We start from the raw sequence: 8,906 nt of genomic DNA, 5'->3' as shown, positions 1-8,906 counted from the left end.
AAATTCGTAGAATCCTCCGAATGCAGCCGACAAATGCGTCCTCCTTTTCCCCGAATTTGAAGGATGGGTCGGGTGTGTCCTTCGTGGCCACCATATCCCAGAATTCATAGCGCGGCCCAGCCAAACTCCAGTTTCCAATCAGAAGGCTGAGACCGTCCAATTTCACAGCTCGTTTACTTCTCGGCCTACCCGACCTTCTGAGGACCCGGCCCACGTAGACTGCGAAGGCCGGGTCCTCAGGAGGATGCAGCCCATGAATTTGGACACGACCCCAATTTGAAGGCTGCTCGAAATGCGTCCTTCATGTCCCTGAATTTTAAGGATGTGTCGCTGCTCCGTCCACGCGCAGAATCATGTCAGGAAAAGTCGGGAGAAAGCGCCAGAGTCCAATTTGGGATTACTTTGAATATGACTGTGTTTTGGATAAAGCAAGTGTCTTGTAGTGGAAAGAGACAAATTATGAGGGACATTTCTAAAGGGAAAAAATCCCACAAACCTTAAAGTGCACTTGAAAAGCTCACACAAGAAGGCTAACCTAGCTTACCTTGAGAAGGGAGCACACTCAACCCTCATCCCCAGAAACAGAAGCTAACCCCAGGCAAGGCAGCGTGATGCATCCCGAGACAACAGGACGGGGACATCTACACAACTGTGTGAGTCAATTGCCTTCAAAAAGTTTATCAATTCACTTGAACCAAAATTACGAACACCCGGTGCTGCAAGAGTTAATAGTCTCATTGGGGCCAAGATATACATTTTATAGTTGCCTGGTATCAATGGTTGTTCATCTGCCTTATTTATTTATTTATTTATTTAAAGAACCCATAGGTGGGAATGTGAGTTGTCTGTCTCTGCGTGTTAGCCCTGCGACAGACAGGCGACCTGTGCAGGGTGCAGGGTATGGTAGCTGGAATAGCAACATACCCAAGGATAAGCAGAAGAGCATGACTGATATGATGAAACTGGGATTTTGTTACACTTAATTATTGCAAACAACTAAAACTATAACTGAAACTAATCAAAACTAAACTGAAACTAAGGATTTTCAAAAAATAAAAACTAAACTAAACTAGCAAACAATTGGTAAAAACTAATTAAAACTGATATAAAATTGAAAATCTGAAGTCAAAACTAAATAAAAATAAAAACTAATGAAAATTGCAAAACTATTAAACCCTGTGTGGGACACACTACTAAAAATATAAAAAGCATACAGTACTTAATTGAGATGGAACATTTTAACAACAAAAGTATAGATAACCCCTCCCCCCGCCCAAAATGGTTTGTTCCAGCTCTCCTGCTCTGGCTCTAGCGCCATTGCAGTGCTGCCAACAGTCGCTATGTTTATCAAGTTTTCAGCGACTTTTTTTCTAAAAAGCGACTAGCGACAAATCTGGCGACTTTTTCTGGTGTTGTTGGAGACTTATTTATGTCGACTTTTTGACGTGAAAGCGCGTGTTGCTCTTACTCTCAACAAGCAGCGGTGCTGCCTTGGGCACCTCACCCGTGCCAAAACACTCACGGGTGGAGGACAGTCCTCCCCAGCTGCTGTCAGGGCAGGAGACGTTCACACCTGTGCGTCCAAACGGCAAATGAATCGCGCATGAGTGAAGCCGCTGCTCCGCACTGACTGTAACGGAGTCACATCTTATTTTACTCTTATGCTGTTTTGTGGATCACAAGGTTTAAAACTACTTATAAACACACACAGTAACTCCACCAGAGCGCCTATTTCGGGTCACTTTTGCCGGTCCAAGCCCGGGTAAAGGAGCAGGGTTGGAATTGTGACATTAAAACAATAATTGCTAAAAGAAATTTAATTTGTAGTTCTAAATAAACTCTAAATGCATTTAGGACGTTTTTTACTCACTTTATGTCTCTTCCACGATGTTATTTCTCTCTCCAACAGCGTAGGTTACAATTACATTAGCATGACCAATTATGCAAATTAGGCGATGACGTCATTTAGCGACTTCTAGCGACTTTTAGGACAGCCAATAGCGATTTTCCTTACTGAGGAGTTGGCAACACTGCGCCGTTGCTGCCAGAGCGATGGTGGCTGAGACGCAGCGGAGCGGAGGTGTAAGAGCCTGGCTTAAAACAGGACATATTAGCTGCATTTAACCTTCAGTTACTCTTTATATAGTTGGTAGGAGTCAGACCATGTTTCTGTTTAGCTGAAAAACATTACACCAGGTAACCTGCAGTGTTGAAAACGTGTTTTCTGACGATGTTTGCTGCCCTACAATCCGTCCTGCTCTGTAGTAAAATCAGCGACATTTGACCGTCCTGTTGCTCCCATTGAAATGTATACAGCCTTATTTAAAATCTAAACTTAAATTTGTTAAGTTGAGGTCAGGAAGAACCAGGTAAGCAAACAGACAGGGAGCAGTGACAGGCAGAAACTGTTAAACTGACAAAGAAAAAACTAGATTTTACTCACAATCTGGAAGTTGTGTTCCCTGTATTAAAGCTGCTGTACAGAATCTGCTAAACAAACTGGGTTGTCAGCCCTGGCACTGCATTACCATACTGAGCTTCAGTCAGAGGAAGTCACGGTTGCCAAACTTTTTGAAGCTCGAGAGTGAGGCTGGTGCCATCCCAGATATGTTAACATTGTACAATCTTCTGGATAATCAGATCTTCCCCACACTGAAAACTGTTATTCAGGTTGCCCTAACAAACCCAGTTAGCAGCTGTAGCTGTGAGAGGTCTTTTAGTGTCTTGAGTCAGCTCCATACCTGGCTGAGAAGGACCATGGGTCAAAGCAGACTCCAGCACCTGGCTGTGATGTCAGTTGAGAAAGAGATGCTTGAGAGACTTGACCACCAAAATGTGATAGATTTGCCAACCTCAAGCTGAGGCGACATAGGATAAAAGAAAAGATCTGCAGAGCCATGTTAGTATCTGCAGTAAAGATCTTTTCATACATTGTACCAGAGGCCGAGGTCTCTCAGTTTTCTAATTTTGTGATAATATTTCGTACATTTCAAGGACTCTTCTATTTTTGGAGTGTATTTATATGTCTCTGTATTATATTATACACACACATTACAGGGAGTGCAGAATTATTAGGCAAATGAGTATTTTGTCCACATCATCCTCTTCATGCATGTTGTCTTACTCCAAGCTGTATAGGCTCGAAAGCCTACTACCAATTAAGCATATTAGGTGATGTGCATCTCTGTAATGAGAAGGGGTGTGGTCTAATGACATCAACACCCTATATCAGGTGTGCATAATTATTAGGCAACGTCCTTTCCTTTGGCAAAATGGGTCAAAAGAAGGACTTGACAGGCTCAGAAAAGTCAAAAATAGTGAGATATCTTGCAGAGGGATGCAGCAGTCTCAAAATTGCAAAGCTTCTGAAGCGTGATCATCGAACAATCAAGCGTTTCATTCAAAATAGTCAACAGGGTCGCAAGAAGCGTGTGGAAAAACCAAGGCGCAAAATAACTGCCCATGAACTGAGAAAAGTCAAGCGTGCAGCTGCCAAGATGCCACTTGCCACCAGTTTGGCCATATTTCAGAGCTGCAACATCACTGGAGTGCCCAAAAGCACAAGGTGTGCAATACTCAGAGACATGGCCAAGGTAAGAAAGGCTGAAAGACGACCACCACTGAACAAGACACACAAGCTGAAACGTCAAGACTGGGCCAAGAAATATCTCAAGACTGGTTTTTCTAAGGTTTTATGGACTGATGAAATGAGAGTGAGTCTTGATGGGCCAGATGGATGGGCCCGTGGCTGGATTGGTAAAGGGCAGAGAGCTCCAGTCCGACTCAGACGCCAGCAAGGTGGAGGTGGAGTACTGGTTTGGGCTGGTATCATCAAAGATGAGCTTGTGGGGCCTTTTCGGGTTGAGGATGGAGTCAAGCTCAACTCCCAGTCCTACTGCCAGTTTCTGGAAGACACCTTCTTCAAGCAGTGGTACAGGAAGAAGTCTGCATCCTTCAAGAAAAACATGATTTTCATGCAGGACAATGCTCCATCACACGCGTCCAAGTACTCCACAGCGTGGCTGGCAAGAAAGGGTATAAAAGAAGAAAAACTAATGACATGGCCTCCTTGTTCACCTGATCTGAACCCCATTGAGAACCTGTGGTCCATCATCAATCAAATTCAAATTTTATTTGTCACACACACACAACCATACACAGTATGACATGGGGGTGAAATGCTTGTAGCTGTACAATGCCCGACCATTAAATGACAGAAGAAAAGTTTTACAATATTTACAATTTACTACAAAAATTTACAAATTAACTTAGGAAATTACAGTAAAGAATGTGCAAATAGCAGAAGAGATTATAAAGATAAGGATTATAAATTATAGGAATTATAGGATTATAGGAAATGTGTGGTGGTGACGTGTGTGGGAGAGTCCAGTCCTACACCTGGTTCAGGCCCCGAATAGCCTGGGGGAAGAAGCTCCTCCTCATTCTCTCTGTTTTGGCCTTAAGGGAGCGGAAGCGCTTCCCAGACCTCAACAGTGAGAAGAGTCCATTGTTGGGATGGGAGAGGTCCATCATAATCTTCCTAGCTTTGGACTTGCACCGCTTGGTGTAGATGGACAGCAGGTCAGGGAGCTCTGATTGAATGATGCGTTCTGCCGAGCGCACCACCCTTTGCAGATCTCGTCTGTCCTGCTTGGTGCTGTTCCCAAACCAGGTGCAGATGTTTGCCGTCAGGACGCTCTCGATGGTGCAGGAGTAGAAGTTCTTGAGCACCTTCAGTGGCAGATGGAAGTCTCTAAGTCTTCTGAGGAAGAAGAGACGCTGACGGGCTTTCTTAACCAGGGTGTTGATGTGGCAGGACCATGACAGGTCCTGAGTGATGTGGACACCCAGGTATCGGAAACTGTCCACTCTCTCCACTGGCGTGCCACTGATGATGAGGGGTTTGTAATTCCTCGCCTGCTTTGTAGTGAAGTCCACGATCAGCTCCTTAGTCTTGCTGATGTTTAGGAGGAGGTTATTCTCCTGGCACCAGGTCTCCAGGTTCCTAATCTCCTCCAGGTAGGCCGTCTCGATGTTGTCGGAGATCAGGCCCACAACAGCAGTGTCGTCAGCAAACTTGACAATGGAGGTGGTGTCGGATGTGGCTACACAGTCATAAGTGTACAGTGAGTACAGCAGGGGGCTTAAAACACAGCCCTGAGGCACTCCAGTGCTGAGTGAGATGGAGGGGGAGACTTGTTTTCCCACCCTCACTGATTGGGGTCTGTCTGTGAGGAAGTTGAGGATCCACTGACACAGTGATGAGCTGAGTCCTAGATCCGTCAACTTGGTGAAAAGCTTAGAGGGAATTATTGTGTTGAATGCTGAACTGTAGTCCACGAACAGCATCCTAACATAATTCCCTCTGCCAGTGTCCAGGTGACTCAGGGATGTGTGGAGCAGGTGAGATATGGCATCGTCTGTGGAACGATTAGTCCGGTAAGCAAACTGAAGTGAGTCGATGGTGGCAGGAAGTGAAGAAGTGATGTGATCTCTCATCAGTCTTTCAAAACACTTCATCACAATTGAAGTCAGTGCTACTGGACGGTAGTCATTGTGGCAAGCGGGCTGTTGTTTCTTTGGAACAGGGACAATAATGGACTGTTTGAAGCACGTGGGAACCACAGCTTGGGCCAGGGAGAGGTTGAAGATCTCCGTGAACACCGGTGCTAGCTGGTCAGCGCAGGCTCTAAGGACCCGGCCAGGGATTGCATCTGGTCCTGCTGCCTTCCTGGTGTTCACCCTCCTGAAGGTGTTCCTCACGGCATGCTCTGTGATGACGAATGCATTTTCTTCACTGGTGCACTCCGAGCGCGCGCAGCCGTTTGTTGTTTTGTGAGATTGTGAGATCAAATGTGAGATTTACAAGGAGGGGAAACAGTACACCTCTCTGAACAGTGTCTGGGAGGCTGTGGTTGCTGCTGCACGCAATGTTGATGGTGAACAGATCAAAACACTGACAGAATCCATGGATGGCAGGCTTTTGAGTGTCCTTGCAAAGAAAGGTGGCTATATTGGTCGCTGATTTGTTTTTGTTTTGTTTTTGAATGTCAGAAATGTATATTTGTGAATGTGGAGATGTTATATTGGTTTCACTGGTAAAAATAAATAATTGAAATGGGTATATATTTGTTTTTTGTTAAGTTGCCTAATAATTATGCACAGTAATAGTCACCTGCACACACAGATATCCCCCTAAAATAGCTAAAACTAAAAACAAACTAAAAACTACTTCCAAAAACATTCAGCTTTGATATTAATGAGTTTTTTGGGTTCATTGAGAACATGGTTGTTGTTCAATAATAAAATTATTCCTCAAAAATACAACTTGCCTAATAATTCTGCACCATTAAAAGTGAATCTCTGTCCAAAAAATGCACTCAGTTTACTTCTTACTCACTGTGAGCATCATTCATCATTCTCCCAGTAATTAAGGTTAGCATATGTATTTTTATTCCAATCCATTCTTCTTTTGCAGCATTTAAATAACCTTGATCAGATTTGATGGTTTTGTTACAGACTTTTCAAAAAAGTGTTTTGCTTTTCTTTCACACATGTGGGATTAAATTGTGTTAAAATGTACAAAACAGTGATGTCATGTTGTGACGAGGACCCAGGCACAGAGAGACTTGATGAATTTAAGAATCTTATGATTTAATAAAGAAATTTGCAGACTTGCACAGAGATGGTAAAATTATGATGACTGATAACGGAGACGAAGACAACAGACGATGAGGACAGGGAGGAACAGGGGTTTAAATGCACCAAGGAGACAGTCAGAGAGAACTCGGGACAACTGGAGACATTTAAGGATGCAGGGACTGACAGAGACGGGGAAGAAGTCTATCGTGACGAGTACAGTTTACCTTGCCTGGATGGGCAGCTCTCTGGGTGCTCAGCACCCCAAAGCTCTGATCCTAGAATCGCCCCTGATTCCGACCTTGTCGGAGATGTCTGTTAGCCACCAGCTGTCAGCTGACCAGGTGGTCAAGGCTCACTAGAGCCGGTGAGAGCAGCGAACTCCTGTCACATCGTTTTCAAACCCACGCGGTCACCTAGATAAATGTTAATGTTTGGTTTATTTTAGTCTTTTATTTGTTCCTGAGTGAATCGGTTTGGCTGAGATCAAAGTTCAGCTTCTTAACTGAACCGTTTTATTTAATATTGAAGTCCTACTTGGAGAGCTGTCACAAAATTTTGAACTGAATATTTCACCCGTCATACCCCCTGATGTAAAATGTGCTGTTCTTATTTAAACAGCTGACTCAGAATAAATTTAACAGTAAAAATATTTAAATTCAGGAGGAAACTTTTTCACCAGGAGCAAAAACAGAAATGTTAATACGTAGAGATCCTGAAGGCTGCTCCAAACGTGATCAGATTATATTTTAAATTCTGTGAAGGTTCTCAGTCATCCAGGTCATCGTAGTCAAAGGAGCTTGCAAAGAAAAGCGTCTGGACTTCTTTAAGTTGCTTGAAGACGTTTCACCTCTCATCCGAGAAGCTTCTTCAGTTCTAAGGTCAAATGGTGGAGAGTCCCAGATATAAACCTAGTGGGAGTTCCCCCCACAGAGGGACAAAAGGACCCCCTGATGATCCTCTAATCGCCTGAGCCAAGGTGTGAAACTGGGTGTGGGTCCCAATCAGCCAGAGTTTCGGGTGAGTTCATTGTGAAACCTGGCCCCACCTTATCATGTGAATTCCTGAGGTCAGATGGCCCAGGATGTGAGTGGGCGTTAAGGCGTCTGGGAAGGGATCTCAAAACTGGATTATAGATGGCAGAGAGTTGGTGTCGTAAACCCCCGCCTCTGTTCAAAGATGGTCGCTCACAGTGGACATAGATGGCTTCTTTCACTCCTCTTTCAAACCATCTGTCCTCTCTGTCCAAAATGTGAACATTGGCATCCTCGAAAGAGTGACCTTATAAGAATATTTTCTTCTTCCTGCTCCTTTTCACACATGGTTGTTGTGTTTTGTTGATAGAAGATGTGGTTGTTTTGTTTGATCTGTAGTACCAAGTGTGAAATAAATAAAAATGAAATGAAATGAAATGAAAATCTTAGCTGTTCCCAGGACTGCGCTCTTCTGGACAGAGATCTCCGATGTTGTTCCCGGGATCTGCTGGAGCCACTCGCCTAGCTTAGGAGTCACTGATCCGTGCAATTATATATACAGGATCTCACAAAAGTGAGTACACCCCACACATTTCTGTAAATATATTATATCTTTTCATGCTGCGATAAATGCACTGCCCAAGTGTCCCCTCTGCCCGCTGCCTTTCAGCGGCAAGCAGGTCATCAGAGGAGCCGATGTGATGATGAAGTTTAACATTGTCTACAATATTGCCAAAGAGTACCAAAGCACTTCAAGCACTTTTCAGGAACTTATCTTTCTTGTAGAAATGTGCTCCAAATAAAGAACTTTGTGTTTACAAGGTTGTTAGTTAATCGTTTACAAATCAATGTTTTCTGTATGGACAGCACTTGAAAAAAATAAGTGAACATGTAAAACAGCGGGGTTAAGCAATGCAGTTGAAAAACCTGAACACCTAAGAAAAAAGGCAACCTCCAGATATGATGCTGAGCACATTCAGTCAACTTCTCTGGTCGACCACGGCGAGGTCCTGTTAAACTGCTGTGTGGCCACCATGTTGCAGCTTGGTTTCAGCGTGTTGGCATCATACTTATAGCCTCGGCCATCTTTGTGTAGAGTATCAGTTCTTTTTTTCAAATCCTCAGAGAGTTCTTTGCCATGATGTGCCATGTTAAACTTCCAGTGACCAGTATGAGAGAGCAATAACACCAAATTCAACACACTTGTTCCACATTTGCACCTGAGACCTTTTAACTAGGGATGGGTATCGTTTAGGTTTTATCCGATACCGGTGCCAAACCGGTACTTTTGAA

The 8,906-nt window shown here is 43.9% G+C and overlaps 1 protein-coding gene across 1 annotated transcript in view; it reads left to right on the top strand.

Annotated features, from left to right (window-relative positions):
• Positions 1 to 8,062: 8,062 nt before the first annotated feature.
• Positions 8,063 to 8,906, top strand: part of LOC102314310 (NACHT, LRR and PYD domains-containing protein 12-like) — a gene marked incomplete at its 3' end in the record, with an annotated part of 12,419 nt that continues 11,575 nt past the window's right edge. Inside the window, exon 1 of the mRNA XM_042227802.1 lies at positions 8,063 to 8,187. The remainder of the gene's footprint in view (positions 8,188 to 8,906) is intronic.

This window comes from Haplochromis burtoni, unplaced genomic scaffold (assembly GCF_018398535.1).
Source record: "Haplochromis burtoni strain Fernald_Lab_line unplaced genomic scaffold, NCSU_Asbu1 Contig_282, whole genome shotgun sequence".
NCBI classification, from domain to species: domain Eukaryota; kingdom Metazoa; phylum Chordata; class Actinopteri; order Cichliformes; family Cichlidae; genus Haplochromis; species Haplochromis burtoni.
Note: the sequence above shows the minus strand (reverse complement) of the source record. Positions and strands in the feature narration are given on the sequence as shown.